General features: G+C 47.7%; 1 pseudogene; it reads right to left on the bottom strand.

Annotated features, from left to right (window-relative positions):
* Positions 1-12,969: 12,969 nt before the first annotated feature.
* Positions 12,970-17,603, bottom strand: LOC136511879 (scopoletin glucosyltransferase-like; annotated as a pseudogene).
* Positions 17,604-22,735: the final 5,132 nt, after the last annotated feature.

The raw sequence follows: 22,735 nt of genomic DNA, 5'->3' as shown, positions 1-22,735 counted from the left end.
GGATCGATAGCCGTACTATTAAGAGGGGTGAAACTCGTATCGGAATGCGGTTATCAAAGTGTCACTAGATGCTCTAACTCATTGCATATGCATTTAGGATCTAGTGGAGTACTAACACTCTTGGAAATGTTTGTGAAAATATGCTAACACATGTGCACAAGATGATACACTTGGTGGTTGGCACATTTGAGCAAAGGTTAGGAACTTCATCGGCGGAGTATCCGCCCGTAGAGTGCGGACAGTCCGATGGTGCCACCGGCGCTCTATACCAAAAAGGCGGAGGTCACTGTAAGTGATCGGATGCTAATCTCGGTAGGACCGGCGTGTCCGGTCAGTAGAAGTGTGAAGACGCTGGCGTCGGTCTTTGACCGGATGCTGGGTCACTTAGTGACTGGATGCTGGAGGTCTGCGTCCGGTCTCGCTGACGTGGTAGTGCATAGAGGAGACATCGAGTGACCGGACACTGGGTGAGTCCAGTCGAGCATGATCAGACACGTCCGGTCATGATTTCTCGCTTTTGGATGCTTACTGGAAATGACTGGACGTTGAGGTCCAGCGTCCGATCACTTCATAGCAACGCGTCCAGTCATCACTTGACCGTTGGGATCAGGTACTCAGTATTTGAAGAGAGGGGACACGTGGCGTCCATCGCTTGACCAGATGCTGAGGTCCAGCGTCCGGTCAATCTAACCGGTGCGTCCGGTCGGCCCGTGTTTATTGCAGTGAGGAGCCCAGTGGCTCTATTTCATGGGGGCTTCTATTTAAGCCCCATGACCAGCTCAAACTCACTCTCTTAGCCATTTGCATTGACATAGCAACCTTATGAGCTTAGCCAAAGCCCTCCTACTCATCTCCATCATTGATTCATCATATTTGTGAGATTGGGAGAAAATCCAAGTGCATTGCTTGAGTGTTTGCATCTAGAGGCACTTGGTGTTCGTGTTTCGCTGCAGGATTCGCTTGTTACTCTTGGTGGTTGCCGCCACCTAGATGGCTTGGAACAGCGAGGATCATCGAGCGGAGGTTGGTGATTGTCTTCGGCTCCGATCGTGGTGATTGTGAGGGGTTCTTGACCTTTCCCCACCGGAGAGCCAAAAGGTACTCTAGTGGATTGTTCGTGGCTTGTGTGATCCTCATCTTATGTTGGTTGTGTGGCACCCTATTGAGGGTTTGGCGTGTGATGCCAATTAGCGCGTGAACCTCCAAGTGAGTGAATCGCCACAACGAGGACTAGCTTGCCGGCAAGCAAGTGAACCTCAGTAAAAAATTATTATGTCATCATTTGATTCCGAGGTGATTGGTCTTCATTGTTATTCATTCTTGTAATTGATTGGCTCCTTCCTCGGCACGGCGGTATAACCTTCTTGCTCTCTCTCTTTATATTGCCGCAAACTAGTTGTCAAGCTCTTTAGTGTAGCTAGTTGTGAGAGCTTGTTAGTTTGGTTAGTGTGGCTCTTTAGTTAGCTTTTGAGAGCACAATAACTTAGTGTAGTGCCATAGCCATTGTGTGGATAGAAACTATAGAAACTAGAATTGTGGTAGGTTGCTTGCATGTTTAGTAGGCTAGCGCAACACTTGCTTCGCCTCATAATTGTCTAACCAGTTTGTTAAGTGTTGTTGTAGAAATTTTTTAATAGGCTATTCACCCCCTCCCCTTTAGCCATTAGGACCTTTCAACTGTGACTGGCATAGACCTAGCTAGGGGGTTGACCCTTACCTACGGGCTGACGCGCAACTCCGGGCAGTGGTGGGACAAGTCGAGACGCAATAGGATGGCCTCTTCATGATGGTGTGCACCCTGCGGCGGCGGCAACCACGTTTCGGTGAGCCTTGGCATAAAAGAGGTGATAGAAATAGTGGGTGAGCATCAGCGATTCACCATGCACCAACCCGTGGCGGTGGCTTGGCCGGAGATGCCCTGAGCAAGCCTGGTCGCGTGCGCGCGACAAGCGTGACGGTGGGTCGTGGTGGCATGGCTGCGTCAGTGCCACGAGGATAGCTATAGGGGTGCGGCTTAGGTGCACATAGTGAGAAAGGGTGCAAGGTGGGTCGGGTGGTGCAGCCAATTTAGCTTGAGGCAATGAGCTGGTGGCTACCTACGGTGGTGGCGGGCTAGGTGTTAGTGGCGCTGTGGCGGGGGCAAAACTCCAAAATTAGAGCTCGGCTAGGCACCATTCAAGGCAGGGTGGGGACAGTCGACTAGAGGACTTGATGGCGGCGCTAGAGACACGACGCCATGATCCGAGATGACTCCTCCCAGTCATATTAACTCGCGCAGCTTAGTCGGCCATGGCGGGGAGACTAGAGAGAGAACTGGGGCTCGACGTGACCGGCCTTGGTAGGATGCATCCGTCCTGATCCGACCGACCCATGCATTGCTACTACGGACAACACACACATGCCACCGACCAACACTGCCTGCGGGGCTGCTGTGCCATAAATGGCAAAGCTACGGTGCGGGCAGGAGAGGAGGGGGCAAGCCCTCGTGCGTGCAATGAGGGGACGAGCACATCACGGCACAATATCAGCAGTAGCGGCATCGCAGCAGAGCGGTAGGGATAGCGGAGCAGCAGCGGCTGGCGACCCGCAGCATAACGCGGCGAGTGATAGCGACACAACACGGCCGTGGGACAAGATGTCTGCGTGGCAAGGCGGCTAGGGCACCGGGTCGGCGGTGGCGGCAGCACCGCACGACAAGGCCAGACGGCCAGCTATGGCCGGCCAGGATGCGGCAGTCGTGGCCGACCACGCGTGGCAGTGCGCGAGCGCACGTCCGAGCCCAGCGACACCGAGGCTCCGTGCGATGGTGACCGTGCACACTCGGCCAGGCAATCGAAGCAAGTGTCGGCATGAATTTTAAAGCATTCAAAAACGTCTAAACCGTTGATCCAATCCCCAAACCACTTTTGCTATACCTTAGAGGGTATATTAGGCTACTAAAACAAGCCATAATACTACCCTACTCCTTAACCCAATTTCTCTAAAATTGCTAAACATCACAATGCCTAACCTTCTAAAAGTTCATGAAATTTTCTAAGTGTTAAATGGATTTCTATTTCTAGTTGCACTTTTAAGCTATTGAATATAGTACTTAACAACATTATCTCTCAACACCAAGTATTTCATTGTCATCTACAAATCTCACATTTCAAACTTTATTAAGGTGTCACATACATATTCTATAGTATTTTCATTCAATAAAATTTAGTTTTAACCCCTAAGTGATATAACATGACTATTGAATCAACTTTCGTTTCGCATTTTTGTCGATCGTTTCGAGTTATAGAAATTGATCTACACACTTTATCACATGCATTAACACATAAACATGATGCTCATGACATATTTTAGTAAATGATTTACGGTATAACACCGAGGGTGTTACAATATGCTCCGTATGTAGGTGATACGAAATAGATTTAATGGTATTTTTGAGTTAATTTATGTGCAATGACAGCTCTTCGTATTTTTTCAACATGCAGCTAGGGAGTGATTCTATTTTGTTTTCTTATGAAGGTTCTGGTATTCATTTTGGGAAAAAATCGGTTCCAACCGAAATGGACGAATTTCGGGAAATTTCGTTTAAATTTTGGACTCAATTTGGTGAATTTTGAGATTTGAAGCACATAATTCGTTTGAGACCTAACCGAATGGGCGAATTTCGCTGCAATTCAGACTATCTCGGTCGAATCCCAGAAACTTGTGACTAAACCCGAAGAAAGTTAATGTACAAACACATTTGCTTCAAATCTCGACCCTAGCAGGTGTGGCCCCGGCTGGTCGCGGCCACGACCATGGCGGCCAACGGCATGGGGCGTGTGAGCAGGCCGGGAGAGGGCGCGGTGTCCGAGGGGGGTGCAGCTTGCCAGGGGGCGGCGCGCGGCCGGCCAAGCAAGGCGTGGCTCCCGGCGAGGGTCTCCATGACGCCACGTAGCAGGGACGACACTTGGCCATGGCGTCACGCAACAGGGCGGCGATGGGTCACGATCGGCCTCACCACGACGGTGGGGCGAGCGCCAGAGGCAGAGCGCCCGCCGGGGCTGGAGCTGGGTGCGACGGGGCCTGAGCTAGGGTGGTGGGTGGCGCGACGACAATGGAAGAAGCACGCGAAAGAAGATGCAACATCGAAGGAAAAAAGAAATCAAACCAGTATTTGTGTGTAACCGATGGCAATTGTGGGTAATTTTCACCAACTCAATAAAATTACAGTTTTCAAAGCACCCCTTGAGGTGCTCTATGGATTTGGTGGATTTGGGAGCTAGATCCATGTTTTTGGCAGATCTGAAGTTCATGGAGCTGTGGCGTGAGGCTAGAAAAATTGAGAGCGGAGCTATTTTTTAGAATCTAGGGTTGCGTGGAGGTCTGCCAAACACCCCTGTGTAGGTGGTAGTGGTGACTACTGGTGAGTAATTCTTTAATGATGGCATATATGTAGCTGATACGAAATAGATTTCATGGTATTTTCAAGTTAATTTATGTGAAATGATAGATTTGCGTATTTTTCAACATGCAGCTAGGGTGTGATTCTATTTTGTTTTCTTGGGAAGGTTTTGGGATTCATTTTAGAAAAAATTCGGTTCCAACCAAAATGGATGAATTTTGGGAAATTTTGTTTGAATTTGGGACTCAATTCGGTGAATTTTCCAGATTTGAAGCACAAAATTGATTTGAGACCTAATCGAATGGGCGAATTTCGCTAAAATTCGGACTATCTCGGTCGAATCCCAGAACCTTGAGACTAAACCTGAAGAAAATTTATGTACAGTCTCATTTGCTTCAAATCTTGACCCTAGCAGGTGCGGCCCCAGCTGGTCGTGGCCACGACCATGGCGGCCAGTGGCATGGGGCGTGCGAGCAGGCTGGGAGAGGGAGCGGTGGCCGCTGGGGGCGGGTGCGGCTGGCCAGGGGGCGGCGCGCGGCTGGCCAGGCGAGGCATGGCTCCCAGTGAGGGTCTCCATGGTACCACGCAGCAGAGATGACACTTGGCCACGGTGTCACGCAACAGGGCGGCGATGGGTCACGTCCGGCCACGCCACGGCGGTGGGGCGAGCGCCAGAGGCAGAGCGCTCGTCGAGGCTAGGGCTGGGTGCAACGTGGCTAAGCTGGGTGGTGGGTGGCGCGATGGTGGTGGAAGAAGCACGCGAAAGAAGATGCTGCAGCGAAGGAAAAAGAAATCAAACCGGTATTTGTGTGTAACCAAGGGCAATTGTGGGTTATTTTCACCAACTCCATAAAATTACAGTTTTCAAAGCACCCCTTGAGGTGCTCTATGGATTTGGTGGATTTGGGAGCTAGATCCACGTTTTTGACAGATCTGGAGTTCGTGGAGCTAGGGCATTTAGCTGCAAAAATTCAGAGCGGAGCTATTTTTTAGAATCTAGGGTTACGTGGAGCTCTGCCAAACACCCCTGTGTAGGTGGTAGTTGTCGATGCGGGACCCATGGGGTTTCGCACGGAGAAGAGAGAAGAAGACCTAGTCCAACTAGGATTCCCTACATGTAATCCTACTAGGACTAGTTACACGTAATCCTACTAGGATCTCTACTTTGTAATCGACTAGGACTCCCGCCTCTCCTGGACTATATAAAGGAGGGAAGGGGTCCCTAGATCGATACAGACATAACCGACAGAACTCACAACCACAACATACCTCACAACACAACAAATAGCGCAGGGCGCAATATACTATCCACACCAGACTAGACATAGGGCGCCGTGACTAGCTTTCTGGTGTGCCGAACCAGTATAAATCGTTGTCTCCCTGCGCTTACCATCGAATTCCTATAAACGCCGATACCCCTCCGAACAAATCACCGTCCCGGGTACCCCATGACGGGTTGCTGGTGGTAAAACATCGACAGCAAGCGCGTGAGGTAGGGGCTCTTGGCGCTTTGCGTTTGAGAGCTCGGTGGACCTTAAGATCAAGATTTGTCGCGGTTCTCATCGGCCTCATCGACAACTCACTACGGTTTTCGTCGACAACTCGCTACAACTCTCGTCAACATGGACGATAACATCCGCACAGGATCCCAACTCCAGCAGCCGGTCAACAAGCACTGCCACTAAAGACTACAAGCGATCAAGCAACATGCAAGTCAGAGCTTTCCCTAGAACAAGTCAATCAGCACCGCAATTCATCTGAGTCCAATACATCTCAAAGCCAAAGAAGGATCGGTCAGCATCAACTACGGCAAGAAGTCATGGTGATGTCTACTCGAATTCGGATACTAATTCTACTCTGATACGACAAGTACATAAAAATTTTCACCAGTCCAATCAAACGGAGGAGCACGACAAGGATGAGGAAGCAAGCAAGGCCAACATATATATGTATATACTCATACACAAGAGACAAGATCAAGCAGTCACGATGATAACTCAGACTCTTAAATTCAGACCCCATGTCAGTTTGCGACATCCAGCCACATCAATATCCAAAGTTTGATCTAGAAGCACCATGTCCGATTGCACTGAGCAAACTAGCAAGCAAGCCGACTACAATACGGATCCAGCCAGCAAAAAAGCAAGCAAATTATTCATGCTCTACAAGCTCCATGACATGTTGATGACGCAAGAAAGAAGTCCACACCATTAATCAGAGACGAGCATGCAAGCCAATTAAATATTGAGGCATATATACACATATACATACAAGATACAAGAGACATGCGAGTGCCCATGCATGCATCACGTCTAGATCCGTCACTATGCCAACATATGGTCGTATGGGAGAATCATCTTGTACTTGAATCAACTACGTCAACAAGCAAGCTGTCAAGTCACGAGCAGCCAAGTACCAAGCATCTGACCGATTGTTACCACAACACGGAAGCAAGCCAAATCAAGGAACAAGTCATCCAAGCCAGATAGCAAGCAAGCCAAGACCGACTACTCGGCCGAGGAGTCCGAGTACTCGGAAACAATTTAAGCGAAAGGAACACATGACCTCCGCAAACAACTCGGATACGATATCCAACTACGGTGACTAGCTACTAGGCTGAACGGCGCACCGATCGACTACCCGACTGCGGTGGTCAACAACTCTACCATGAACCAAGCTAAGTGACGCTTTAATTTTTTACATTCCGGATATTATTTGTATGCCTCTGTGGCCATATCATCTTCCCTTAACGGCTGTTAATTTCCTTGGATAGTAAGCCTTAATTCGTGAAGCTTGTTTTCTCGAATGGATGGTCACGTCAATGAACCTCTGAACCATACGGATGGTCACGTCAAAGAACCTCTGAACCATACGGGTGGTCACGTCAATGGACCTCTGAACCATACGCGAGATTCAAGTGCTTAAACATAACAGGCTACTTCCCAGGAAATTAACCGACCTAGCAAGGGAAGACACAAAAAAATCATCATGCGAGCAAACATAGTGCTCTACAATCATCATGCGAGCAAACATAGTGCTCTAAGTCTTCTCTTAACGGTCGCTAAAGTCCTCAAGTAGAACATACCTTAATCCGTGAAGCTTGTCTACTCATATGGATGGTCACATCAATGAACCTCTGAACCATACGTCAGAGATTCAAGTGCTTAAACGTAACAGGACACTATCTGAGGAATTTGCATGGCCTAGCAAGAGCAAGACGCGAAAAAAGTTTATATGCATTTTATGATGCCGGTGCCCGCCCCTGATTAATTATTCAAATATGGGACATGCTCCCGACTTCATATCTGGAATGTCATTTACAACATATTTTTATGTTTAACATGCAGGGGAGCTACATCTGTACCATGAGATCAGGAAAAACATGCTCTTGAGAGCTAGTCCAGAAACAACCTGGTTTGATAAAAAAGAACCCCGACAAGGTGCGGCAAGTACCAAGACAAATTCAGAAAGAACCCGGATTGATCAGAAAACAACCCGGATAAGGGGAGCTACATCTGTACCATGAGATCAGGAAAAACACACTCCTAAGAACTAGCCCAGAAACAACCTGGTTTGATCAAAGAAAAACCCCGACAAGGTGCGGCAAGAACCAAGACAAACGCTTAGAAAGAACCCGGATCGATCAGAAAACAACCCCGAAGAGGTGCTGCAAGTACCAAGACAAATTCAGAAAGAACCCAGATTGATCAGAAAACAACCCGGAAAAGGTACATACAAGTTCAGAAAGAACCTGGACGAAGTGCAAACAACCTGGAAGAGGTACATCAAGAACCAGAGAAGTCTAGAAACGACCTGGATGAATAAAAACAACTCGGAAGAGCATCACGGCTTAGTCAAACACTAAGCTCGGGGGCTCGGCATTCGCTTCAACTACGCCCGGGGGCTCGAATTCAAGGATGAAAGACCAAGAATACAAGTACTCAAGACTACAACAAAGACAACACATCAAGACCCTTCATCCGATTTCTATTCTAAAGAAAAGTACTCGGAGAAGGCTCGGGGGCGGCGGGATACATAGCCCCAAAATTTTTTTGAAGACAAGAATCTGGACCCTCCAACTTTTGCAAGCAAAAGCAAGAGGCTCGGGGGCTACACTCAGTGAGTGCAATTTTTACGAAAAAATTGCACCCACCAAAAAGAACTCGGAGCAACCAAGAAGACTAAAGGGACCCTCTAGCTTCTTGTCCCAACAAGCAAGAGGCTCGGGGGCTACACTCACTGAGTGCACTTTTGTCCAAAAGTGCACATCAGCCGAAGAAAAGACAAAGAAGACCATCTCAAGGTTTCACTTCAGAAGAACCTGGAATGGATTTACAACAACTCAACGAAGACCAAGAAGAACAAGAAGGCTTCTGAAGCTCATCCATGAAATGCTCGGGGGCTTGTCGATACGGGACCCATGGGGTTTCGCACGGAGAAGAGAGAAGAAGACCTAGTCCAACTAGGATTCCCTACATGTAATCCTACTAGGACTAGTTACACGTAATCCTACTAGGATCTCTACTTTGTAACCGACTAGGACTCCCGCCTCTCCTAGACTATATAAAGGAGGGCAGGGGTCCCTAGATCGACACAGACATAACCGACAGAACTCACAACCACAACATACCTCGTAACACAACAAATAGCGCAGGGTGCAATATACTATCCACACCAGACTGGACGTAGGGCGCCGTGACTTTCCGGCGTGCCGAACCAGTATAAATCATTGTCTCCCTGCGTTTACCATCGAGTTCCTGCAAACGCCGATACCCCTCCGAACAAATCACCGTCCCGAGTACCCCGTGACGGGTTGCCGGTGGTAAAACATCGACATTAGTGGTGACTACTGGTGAGTAATTCTTTAATGATGGCATATATGTAGGTGATACGAAATAGATTTAATGGTATTTTCAAGTTAATTTATGTGAAATGACAGCTTTGCGTATTTTTTCAACATGCAGCTAGGGAGTGATTCTGTTTTGTTTTCTTGTGAAGGTTTTGGGATTCATTTTGGAAAAAAAATCAGTTCCAAATGAATTGGACGGATTTTGGGAAATTTTGTTTGAATTTTGGACTCAATTCGGTGAATTTTCGAGATTTGAAGCACAGAATTTGTTTGAGACCTAACCGAATGGGTGAATTTCGCTAAAATTCAGACTATCTCGGTCGAATTCCAGAAACTTGTGACTAAACCCGAAGAAAATTAATGTACAAACTCATTTGCTTCAAATCTCGACCCTGGCAGGTGTAGCCCCGGCTGGTCGCGGCCACGACCATGGCGGCCATCGGCATGGGGCGTGCGAGCAGGCCGGGAGAGGTCGCGGCGGTCGCTGGGGGCGAGTGCGGCTGGCCAGGGGGCGGCGCGCGGCCGGCTAGGTAAGGCGCGGCTCTCGGCGAGGGTCTTCATGGCGCCACATAGCAGGGACGACACTCGGCCACGGCGTCACGCAATAGGGCGGCGATGGGTCACGGCCGGCCTCGCCACGGCGGTGGGGCGAGCACCAGAGGCGGAGCGCTCGCCGGGGCTGGAGCTGGGTGCGACGGGGCCTGAGCTAGGGTGGCGGGTGGCGCGACGTCGGTGGAAGAAGCACGCGAAAGAAGATGTAGCTGCGAAGGAAAAAGAAATCAAACCGGTATTTTGTGTGTAACCGATGGCAATGATGGGTAATTTTCACCAACTCCATAAAATTACAGTTTTCAAAGCAGTCCTTAAGGTGCTCTATGGATTTGGTGGATTTGGGAGCTAGGTCCACGTTTTTGGCGGATCTGGAGTTCGCGGAGCCGGGGCGTTTGGCTGAAAAAATTGGGTGCGGAACTATTTTTTAGAATCTAGGGTTGTGTGGAGCTCTGCCAAACATCCGTGTGTAGGTGGTAGTGGCGACTACTGGTGAGTAATTCTTTAATGATGGCATATATGTAGGTGATACGAAATAGATTTAATGGTATTGTCGAGTTAATTTATGTGAAATGTCAGCTTTGTGTATTTTTTCAACATGCAGCTAGGGAGTGATTCTATTTTGTTTTCTTGTGAAGGTTTTGGGATTCATTTTGGAAAAAAAATTCGGTTCCAACCGAAATGGACGAATTTCAAGAAATTTCGTTTGAATTTCGGACTTAATTCGGTGAATTTTCGAGATTTGAAGCACATAATTCGTTTGAGACCTAACCGAATGGGCGAATTTCGCTAAAATTCGGACTATCTCGGTCGAATCCCAGAAACTTGTGACTCAACCTAAAGAAAATTAATGTACAAACTCATTTGCTTGGCCAAATATCAAGATGATAGATAGATTTTATATTTTATTTACAACATGCCAACATACATCATGGGTACTACAAGCAAAGTACAAATGGTGGTCCAATGGCGAACGGCGCGTGAAGAGTTTTGTAGCTGCAAATGGAACTGCTTCCACACACAAGCACAAACACGCGCGGCCCACAAATCAGCTGCCACTCTTGTTCCTGCTGTTGCGAATGGACAATATTACCGTGGCGAAGGGCGGGTTCATCTTACCCTAACATGCACCGTGGCGAAGGGCGAAGGGCGGGTTCATCGTCCATTGTCCCATGCAAGCTGCAATTCCGATGGCGTGTAGAGCCATAGGTGTGGGGATCAGCGGAGGTGTCTCCCGCGAGCTGAGGGAAAGTATACTACTACACGTCAACGGTCTCGTATTTCGTCTCGTACAGTGCCACACAGGATAGAATGACCTATCAAACAAAAACAACATAGGATCGAATGCATCTTCACGCAAGCACTAGTTCCTCAACTCCCATCTAGATAGATTTTTTTTGTTTTCCTTTTTGCATGCAATATAACTACAAATTTAACCGTGATTCAGGATAATGTTGTACTCGCAGTTGCGACAAAAAAACACTAAAAAGGATATAATGCTTGCTTGTTGTTTGATCACAGCGGCAAATTCGCAATTCTAAGACATGACAGATCGAAAAAATGAAAAAAAAAATCATTGGCTCACAAACACGGATTTAAATCCAGTACGTGATTAAAAAAAACTTTGACTCACAAACACACATTGAAAAAAAATCTGGATCAAATCCAGTAATTCACAAAAAAAAATCCACTACATGAAGTTTCTTGCGATACAACAAGATTCCTACACAAAACACACGGCAGACACTCAGGCAAACGATGCGATAATGCTTCTTATCAGACTTCTGACCCGCCGGACGTACCACCTCTACTCATCCACGCTTTATTAAAAAATAAACCGCGTTCATCCACTCAACTCGCTCGCTTTTCTTCTCCATGCACTCATCCGATGGCTTGCTCGCTCACTGCCGCCCCTCCCGCATCGTGCTCCGGGCCTGCTAGCGCCCTGGGACGGACGCCGCGCCCACGCCTAGCTCGCTGCCGGCCCGCCCGCCCTCGCTCCCTCCCTCCCTTCCTCCCCCTCCGTGACCTCCATTGCTACCCCGCGCCCCTAGCGACCCGGCTCCCGCTCCCTCCACCGGAGACAAGGACGACTGCGGCGGCTTTGACGAGGTAGGTCGGTCCTCTTCTGGATCTGAGCCCTCCTCCTCCTCATCTGAGGGACGCGGTGGTGGCTAGGGTTCCGGCGAGATCTGGGGTCCTATTCCCTCCTCGCTCTGGCGAGCTCAAAGGTGATGGGCCAGGGGCTGGAGCAGCCTGCACCTCGAATCCATCCCCTTGTTGTTTATACGCTCTTGCTGTTTCTCCGTGTTGTAAGGGTATTTTTGGGATGTTGCAATAAATGATTTTCGAATGTTGTAATAGGTGATTCATGTGTTGCAGAGAGGAAGTTCTAATGTTGGGATTATATTTTCCCCCCAATGTTGCAACTTGTGAGTTTTAACATTTTCTACGTGTTGTGGCATTGAAATTACATTTTTTTCAAATGTTGCAGTACTCAAAGGTGATTTTGAGATGTTTCCATTTCCATGTTTCATGGTTGATTTTGCGATGTTGTAGTACTACTGTTTGAGATGTTGCAGTTTTCGATGTTGCATTACGTAATTTTCGATGTTGCCGTACATTTTTTTTTTGATGTTGCACTACATAGTTTTTGCGATGTTGTAGTATTTTATATTCCGATGTTGCGCTACATAGTTTACATAATTTATGATGTTACACTTGAAGTGTTCCGTGCTCTTAGGAACGGGATGCGGTGGGGGAACGGGGCGCGGTGGGGAACGAGGACAGGGGCGTGGTGGGGAACGGGGACAGAGGCGCGGTGGACGCAATTCTATTTGATTATTGTTTCTAGGTCGGGCGGGTTTGCGAAAGGGAGCAGCGTCTGGATGCATCTCGCACGCCGGACGTCCGGACGCTAGGAAAGCCACAAATGTTGCCATGCTACAATCGAGGCTAGAGGCATACACAGGGATACATTATCTGCTGCTATGGTTTTCCAGATACAGTTAAGCTCTTACTAACCAAAGGATTCCTACCAAACATCGAAACGTGACAACAGACAGCGGCGGATCCAGCTCATGAGGTTAGGAGGGGCTCTTTCTTCTTCTTTTACCTTCGGGGGGCTCCAGATACAACAGGACATTACCTGAGCTCAAAATTAGACGGAAGCACTGTCCCTGGCTCCCTGCACTAGCTGGTAGCCGCTCTTGCTTCCATGAGGTCATCAATCATGCGGCGCGGATCACGGTGGGAAGAGCCGCCTTCCGCCATGGCTGCACGAGCCTTCGCTGAGAGCTCCTTGACTCTACTCATCCCCAGCTCCTCTGGGCTCCATAAATATGGCCAGCGCTCGTGCCACTGCCTCAGCAGGGACCAGCTCATGCTCTTCAGACCTCGTGCTTCTCACCCCGGCACCCTCTGGCCACAGCCGCTCTCCGATTGCCAGCACTTTCGTCACGAACCTCTCGGTGATGAATTGCTCAAACACCATAGGCCATGTCAGCACCGGCATACCAGCCACCACCGTTTCCAGGACCGAGTTCCACCCGCAATGCGTAACAAACGCACCCACGGCGTGGTGCGCCAGTATCACAGTCTGCGGAGCTCCGGTGGCACCCATGTCTCCGACCTGATAACCAACAGGAATTGCTCCTGAGAGGCCTCTAACCCAAGAGCTAGCTCACGGAGTTGGCCCTCTGAGACGTGAGTCAAGCTCCCAAAGCACAAGTACACCACAGACTTGGATGGCTTCTTGTCCAGCCAGTCGATGCACTGTGAGTCGTAGGCGCCGGTTGCCAACTGCTGTGGCCCCGTTCGCTTAGAGAAATTTAGTATAGTAAATTTCAGCCATGCACAGTGCTTTTTTAGCATCATCCGAACAAGGCCACTAGTAACGGCAATGACAGGGGCCCGACAAAGTAGGCTCGCTTCACGTAACCATTGCCTACGAACATCTCGCAATGCCTATGCTCCAAATCAAAGAACGTGTTAACAAGTCCAAAGCACCGGCTGTGCGCTGAGTATACAGGGGTGTATGTGGCGGATTTTTTTTAAAATTTTAACACTTTTTTTAATTAATTTTAAATCTAACACTGCTCGTTTTTTATTTCCAAATCTAACACTTTTGGCCGCGTCTATTGCCATGACGCGGCGAAATACCTGTGCCGCGTCATGCATGGTGGCGCGGCGAGAGAGCTGACGTGGCGACAACTGAGATGCTGACCGGTGACGTGGCAAGGTCTGCCGTGCCACCGATCTTGGCGCGGCTCTGTCGCGCCATCCATCACGGCGCGACAAAGAGCGACCGCTGGAATCAATGCGACATGATGGGCTAGCTACTCGTGAAAATAATTTCTCTTTGGAAAATGATCTTTTTCTTGCAGCGGAGGACATGAGCCAGATGGCAGTGGCAGATCAGATGACACCCCAGAGGCTGCGTGCCAGTTTAGTGCCCTGGCTGCCCCTCTGGGGTTTTGTCTCGGGAATCACGGAAGAGAGAGACAAGAAAGAGGACACAGAAGAGGCAGGCACCGCCGTTCGGTCCATTAGTGTTGCGGCTGCAACGTGTACTGCTAGGTGTGTAAAGGAGTGAGGCATGGGCCCCCTTCTTTCGAATTTCAATGCATTTTTACTAGCTGTTATTTTTTCTCTCTAAAATAGATGTTATTTTTTTTCTCTAAAAATAGTTTGACTTATGAATTATGATGATTCTATGAGTTGATTTATTTTAGGTATAGTCTGATGAGGTTTACTACCTCAGTTCTATAAATACAATGAATGTAATTAAAGAAGTGTTTAGTTAAATATTCTTAATTTATCAAATTTATATAAATAATATTAACATTTAAGGCAATGAAGGGTCGAGATGGCGGCATAAAGGGGGTGAATAGTCCTTTCTAAAATTAATCGCGTCGGCTAACCGAAACATGTGCGGAATTATAACTATCGGTCTAGCCAAGACTACACCCCTCTATCTATGTTCTCTAGCACCTTTCAAAGATACCAATTAAGCAACAAAGATGCCGGGCTAGCTAGAGCTCGCCTAACCAATTCTAGAAGCAAGATCACACAAACCTATGACACTAGTACTTTAAGCAACAAGAGAGCTCCTATACAAACTAGTAAGCAAAAGCACAAAACCATCTAAGCTTACTAGCAATGCTCAATAACAAGACAACCAATGCCAAATTAGGAAGCGCAATTACTTAGCTACACAAACTAAGCAATGTGACTAACAAGGTTACACAAACTAAATTAGCTACGCAAGGGAGCTACTGCTATGCTACATAGGCAAGAAGGTAACTAGTAAGCTACACAAGATAACTAATTACAAGAGCAACTACACAAGCACAATGTATATAAAAGTAATTACAAGCTTGTGTAACGAGGATGCAAACCAACGGGAAGAACAAGATTGACACGGTGATTTTTCTCCCGAGGTTCATGTGTTTGCCAACACGTTAGTCCCCGTTGTGTCGACCGCTCACTTGGTGGTTCGGCGGCTAATTGGCATTACCCGCCAAGCCCGCACGTCGGGCACCGCAAGAACCTACCCCGAAAATGAGGGTAGCTCAATGACACGCTTTACTAGAGTTGCTCTTCGTGGCTCCCGCGGGGCAAGCATAATGCCCCTCACAAAGCTCTTCTCCAGAGCACCGCACAAGCTTCTTGCGGGCTTCGATGGAGACCACCACCAAGCCATCTAGGAGGTGGTAACCTCCAAAAGTAACAAGCACCACTGGCTTACAACTCGATCATCTAGTGCTACTCAATGCAACCTCACGATACAATCACACTAGAATCGCTCTCTCACATAATCGAATGATCGCTATCAAGTATGTGTGAGATGGAGGGCTCTCAAGCACTCACAAGCATGGACACAAGTCCCCCGAGGTGCTCAGCCCCAGCCATGGCCAATGCCACCTTCTATTTATAGCCCCATGGACTAAACTAGCCGTTACCCATTCACTGGGCAAAACTGGGGACGACCGGACACTCCGGTCGTATCAACCGGACGCAGGACCTCAGCGTCTGGTCAACGGATGCTCGCCACGTGTCGCCTCCATTCAACCTCAGTCACTTGATCTCAACGGTCAAGTGATAACCGGACGCAGCTGCTGAAAGCTCTAGTTTGGTTTTAGTGAATTGATGAAACCCTAAGTGCTAACCTAGTTTATCAAGTGATCATGACATAGGTAGCACACTTTAAGTAGAGAAGCTAATGAAGATCATAGCATGACAATGGTGATGGCATGGTGATGATCAAGGGCTTAAACTTGAAATGAAGAAAGAGAAAAACAAAAAGCTCAAAGCAAAGGTATAAACCATAGGAGCTATTTTGTTTTGGTGATCAAGACACTTAGAGAGTGTGATCACATTTAGGTTTGATAGCCATACTATTAAGAGGGGTAAAACTCGTATCGGAATACGGTTATCAAAGTGCCACTAGATGCTCTAACTCATTACATATGCATTTAGGATCTAGTGGAGTGCTAACACCCTTGATAATATTTGTGAAAATATGCTAACACATGTGCACAAGGTGTTTGCGGCGCTTTCGGGAAAATGAAATGCCTATTTTCTATTGCGCCGGATGCAAATTCTTGGTGGTTGGCACATTGGAGCAAGGGTGGAGAAGATAGAAGTGAGAACAGAGCTGATGCCAGCGTCGGTCCAGTGACCGGATGCTGGATCCAGAAGCACCAGACGCTGACTGCCTGCGTCCGATCGCGTTGACTGTCGGTACAGTGGCTAGGGTTTACCACCGGACGCTGGGCTGTGTCCGGTCGAGGAAAACCAGGTTTCGACCCTTACTGTACTCGACCGGACGCTGAGGTTCCAGCGTCCGGTCAGTTTATACCGAGCGTCTGGTCAGCGTCATAACCGTTAGAATCTGACAAACAGCGTTTGAAGCTGATGACGCGTGGCGTCCATCTATGGACCGGACGCTAGGTCCAGGGTCCGGTCAGTATGATCGGAGCATCCGGTCAGAGCGCGTTTTGCCCAGTGAAGAGGTATAACGGCTCTATTTGATGGGGGCTCTATTTATAGCCCCATGGCCGGCTCAAGGGACAATCTTTGGCCATTTTCATTGACATAGCAACCTTGTGAGCTAAGCCAAAGTCCTCCCACTCATCTACATCATTGATTCATCATTATAGTGAGATTGGGAGTGATCCAAGTGCATTGCTTGAGTGATTGCATCTAGAGGCACTTGGTGTTCGTGTTTCGCTGCGGATTTCGCTTGTTACTCTTGGTGGTTGCCGCCACCTAGACGGCTTGGAGCAGCGAGGATCGTTGAGCGGAGGGTGGTGATTGTCTCTGGCTCCGATCGTGGTGATTGTGAGGGGTTCTTGACCTTTCCCTGGCAGAGCGCCAAAAGGTACTCTAGTGAATTGCTCGTGGCTTGTGTGATCCTCATCTTGTGTTGGTTGTGCGGCACCCTATTGAGGGTTTGGCGTGTGAAGCCAATTAGCGCGTGAACCTCCAAGTGAGTGAATCGCCACAACGAGAAGTAGCTTGTCGGCAAGCAAGTGAACCTCGGTAAAAATTATTGTGTTCATCCTTTGATTCCGAGGTGATTGGTCTTCATTGTTATTCATCCTTGTGATTAATTGGTTCACTCCTCTACACGGCAGTATAACTATCTTGATCACTCTCTTTACATTATCGCAAACTAGTTGACAAGCTCTTTAGTGTAACTAGTTGTGAGAGCTTGCTTGCTTGGTTGGTGTGGCTCTTTAGTTAGCCTTTGAGAGCACACTAATATAGGGTAGTGTCATACCTCTTGTGTGAATCGACACTATCTAAACTAGAATTGTGATAGGTGGCTTGCATTTTGAGTAGGCTAGCGCAACACTTGCTTCGCCTCATAATTGTCTAACCTTTTGTTAAATGTTGTTGTAGAAATTTTATTAGGCTATTCACCCCCCCCCTCTAGCCATTAGGACCTTTCAGCTGCTTAAACTGACCGGACGCAGCACCCCCAGCGTTCGGTCATTTCCAGTAAGATACCAGTCACGACCGGACGCGTCCGATCGGTCATGATCGGACGCAGCACCAGCGTCCGGCCCTTCTCCAACTTTTCTGCGTCGCCTATGCCATCGTACGTCAGCCTGACCGGACGCACCCTGCCAGCGTCCGGTCACTTTTAGCGCTAGCGTCCGGTCAAAGACCGACGTCTGCACGCTCTCTGCTGCCACTGACCGGACGCAGGACCCCAGCGTCCGATCACCACGTGACCAGCGTCCGGTCCACTCTGTGAGACCCTATATTTTCTATATAGGGCGTCGGTGGCACCGTTGAACTGTCCGCACTCTACGGGCGGACACTCCGTCGGTGGAGTTTCAAACCTTTCTTGCCTCCATTCCATCGCCAAGTTGATCCACATCAACTCCAGCTTCATCTCCTTTGTAAATGTGCCAACATCATAAAGTGTACACCACCATGTGTATGTGTGTTAGCATTTTCACAATTATTTTCCAAAGGATTAGCCACTAAACTTGCCACGCCACTCGATCGTAGCGATGATGCAAAGTTAGATCACTCGAGTGACACTAGATGACCGATATGCAAACAAGTTTGCCCCTCTTGATAGTACGGCCATCTATCCTAAACCCAGTCATCAACTTCTCTACTCACCTATGACTGGTGAAATGAATTGCCCTAGGATATACCTTTGCATTGCGCATTCTATTTCATCTCCTCCAATGTCGATGCAACACAAGCACCAACATGATCAACAATGATATGATCCACTTCATATCATCACGTGATCATATTGGTTCATCGATCTTGACTTCACTTGCTTTTCACCGTTGCCTTCGTCCATCGGTGCCAAGTCTTGCTCAAGCTTCACCGCCACGCGGTCCATCGCTCTAAAGCCTCCGACTTGCCCTTCACGCTTGCAACTGGTCCATCAAGCCAAGTCTTGTCTTGATCTTCTCCACCTTGATCACATGACTCAATGTCATGTCTCATGTGCAATGAGCTCCTTCATCATCACATGTGTGAGCTTTGCAATATCTTCAAGCCATTTTCACCTTTATGGCATATGTTGCTCACACATATGTACCTGTGGACTAATCACATGTGTATCTCACATAAATACAATTAGTCCACCTATGTTGTCACTCAATTACCAAAACCACACAAGGACCTTTCAGACAATTAATATGAAACATTACTACATTAGATTCATCATGTAATATAATTTGGTAGTATAATTATTTAAAGTTATACGTGTTGATATTGTTTTTATTCTTTGTAAACTTATTTTTTGTTCTTATTTTCGTCCTGTTTTGCTGCAGCAGCTTGCCACCACCAGTTTAGTTCCTGTCATATCGGACGTTTGGATACTAATTAGGAGAACTAAACATCAGTTAATTATAAACCTAATTACACAGATGGAGACTAATTTACGAAATGAATCTATCAAGCCTAATTAACCCATCATCAGCACATACTTACTGTAGCACCAAATTATCAAATCATGGACTAATTAGGCTTAATAGATTCGTCTCACAAATTAGTCTCAATCTGTACAGTTAGTTTTGTAATTAATCTATATTTATTATTCCTAATGAGTGTCAAACATCGAATTTGACCGGAACTTAAATTTAGTCCGTGCAATCAAACACCCCACCAGTCTCATCTACTCCATTCGCCCCTACGCTCTCCACATCGCCAGCGCCGCATCAGACGTGAGGCTAATAGTAGATAAGAAAGCAGCGAAAGCTAATGTTTGTGCAGGGATGACCTTGTAATAGTAGGAAGTATGGCTGGTATGGCCATAGTTCTTGTCATGCTGACTGGTATGGGCTTAGTACTAGGTGTACACCTATTGTACTAGATTAGAATTTGTATATAATCAAGTTCAAGGACCAGCTGTATCCTTAGTTCAGTAGCAGCAGCACTCCCGTGCGTGTGTGTACGTGCTCTATGTTCTCTCTTCTGAACTTTTAGTCCAGAAAGAAGGGGTCTGGGAGGCATGTACGGATTAGATTGTTGACCGGTTATGGCCAGCGTTCAAACGGCCAAGCGCTTTAGTCACACTCACACATGACTTCGCAGGCTTGCAGGTCGCATCAGGGGCGTGGTGTGTGGCAGACTGACTGGCAGCACGAAGCTTTACATTGAACACTGTGCTCTATACCATGAACCTGTTGCTCTGTATCGTGAACCAGCCAGCCAGTCACAAACTCACAGTGCGAGGTCAGTTTACCCCACAAACCCAGCCACGTGTCCTGAGATAGGAGGCGCATGCAGCAGCCGCACGCCACAGTCCGCCTCGCGGCTGCCGGCTGGTGCGCCCAAGGTGCCCCACATAGTTCTGGTGCCTGTGCTTCCTCTAGTCCTTTTGCTCGGTCACCGCACCATCTCTTTCTCTTATAGCTCGTCATCGAGGCAATGAGTAGTGCATCCACGGTTGCATCGGGTATCTGTCGATGTGGGACCCATAGGGTTTCCCATGGAGAAGAGAGAAGAAGACCTAGTCCAACTAGGATTCCCTACATGTAATCCTACTAGGACTAGTTACACGTAATCCTACTAGGATCTCTACTTTGTAACCGATTAGGACTCCCGCCTCTCCTGGACTATATAAAGGAGGGCAGGGGTCCCTAGATCAACACAGACATAACCGACAGAACTCACAACCACAACATACCTCGCAACACAACAAATAGCGCAGGGCGCAATATACTATCCACACCAAACTGGACGTAGGGCGCCGTGACTTTCCGGCGTGCCGAACCAGTATAAATCATTGTCTCCCTGCGTTTACCATCGAGTTCCTGCAAACGCCGATATTCTTCTGAACAAATCACCGTTCCGGGTACCCCGTGATGGGTTGCCGGTGGTAAAACATCGACAGCTGGCGCGCCAAGTAGGGGTTCTCGACGTTTTGTGTTCGAGAGCTCGGTGGACCTCAAGATCATCAGACGAACACGTTCTCAGCGATGGCTTGTGCACTCAACCTCGTACAAGCTGCCACCGAGAGCACATACACCAACAAGCTTGCTACAACAACCGATTGAGATGCTACACCACCTCGGATCGAGTCAAAATCCGATCAAGATCATCCGCTCATATCGATCCATCAAGGCACAGGAGACAAGGCTCGACAAGTTTTCTATCAACGAATCAGCGGCTCAGTATGCAACCGCATCCAAGACCGAAGCAGGACTCATGTACAGGGTTGTTCGACGTAGCGTATTTTACCACGTCTATTTTGTCAAGATGGAATTTTGGAGCAAAGAAAAGCAACTCACGCTTGCCATTGGTTGAAACGGAATCTACATCGGATTAAATAAAGTTCTCGGCTGCATCAAATCAGAGTTCGACTAGAATTTGACTTCTCCTCAAATCTGGGCGGAACAGAAGCTCAAACTAAAACCTATCCTCAGTTCCTCGCGTTGCCAAAACGTGCGGCTTTGGAAGGGACTGGTGACTTCGGCAACACCAACACGGAGTTTGACTTCCAGACCTTGGCAGCATTACCAAAAAAATGCAAAGAACTCTATGTACATCAACAACCTAGAAGTGACTATCTACTCGGACATCATACGGTATTGGTGTCCGACTACTTGGACGCGTTGATCAACTACTCAGCTGCGCCAAGTTGTCGAGTTGAAAGCAAGGAGGCAAGTTCGACTACATCAAGCTAAATCAAGTCAGATTACATCAAGCTGAATCAAGTCCGGCTACACCAAGCAAGTCCGACTGAATTAAAACGTCCGAGTCTGAAGCAAAACAATTTGAACCACATCCGACCACTCGGATGCTACGCCAACTACTCGGCTGCACACCACGCCGTCCAACTACTCAGCTGCGGCGATCGACAACTCAGACATGAACCAAGCTAAGTGACGCTTTAATTTTTTACATTCCGGATATTATTCGTATGCCTGTGTGGCCATATCATCTTCCCTTAACGGCTGTTAATTTCCTCGGATAGTAAGCCTTAATTCGTGAAGCTTGTTTTCTCGAATGGATGGTCACGTCAATGAACCTCTGAACCATACGGATGGTCACGTCAAAAAACCTCTGAACCATACGGATGGTCACATCAAAGAACCTCTGAACCATACGTGAGATTCAAGTGCTTAAACGTAACAGGCTACTACCTAGAAAATTAACCGACCTAGCAAGGGAAGACACAAAAAATCATCATGCGAGCAAACATAGTGCTCTACAATCATCATGCGAGCAAACATAGTGCTCTAAGTAAAATCATCATGTGAGCAAACATAGTGCTCTAAGTCTTCTCTTAATGGTAGCTAAAGTCCTCAGGTAGAACATGCCTTAATCCGTGAAGCTTGTTTTCTCGAATGGATGGTCACGTCAATGAACATCTGAACCATACGGATGGTCACGTTAAAGAACCTCTGAACCATACGGATGGTCACGTCAAAGAACCTCTGAACCATATGCGAGATTCAAGTGCTTAAACGTAACAGGACACTACCTGAGGATTTTGCATGGCCTAGCAAGAGCAAGACGCGAAAAAAGTTTATATGCATTTTATGATGCCGGGGCCCGCCCCTGATTAATTATTCAAATATGGGACATGCTCCCGACTTCATATCTGGAATGTCATTTACAACATATTTTTATGTTTAACATGCAGTGGAGCTACATCTGTACCATGAGATCAGGAAAAACACGCTCCTGAGAGCTAGTCCAGAAACAACCTGGTTTGATAAAAAAAGAACCCCGACAAGGTGCGGCAAGTACCAAGACAAATTCAGAAAGAACCCGGATTGATCAGAAAACAACCCGGATAAGAGGAGCTACATCTGTACCATGAGATCAGGAAAAACATGCTCCTGAGAGCTAGCCCAGAAACAACCTGGTTTGATAAAAAAAAGAACCCCGACAAGGTGTGTCAAGAACCAAGACAAACGCTTAGAAAGAACCCGGATCGATCAGAAAACAACCCCGAAGAGGTGCTG

This window comes from Miscanthus floridulus, chromosome 16 (assembly GCF_019320115.1).
Source record: "Miscanthus floridulus cultivar M001 chromosome 16, ASM1932011v1, whole genome shotgun sequence".
Taxonomy (NCBI): Eukaryota; Viridiplantae; Streptophyta; class Magnoliopsida; order Poales; family Poaceae; genus Miscanthus; species Miscanthus floridulus.
This window is presented reverse-complemented; position numbering and strand designations above follow the sequence as displayed.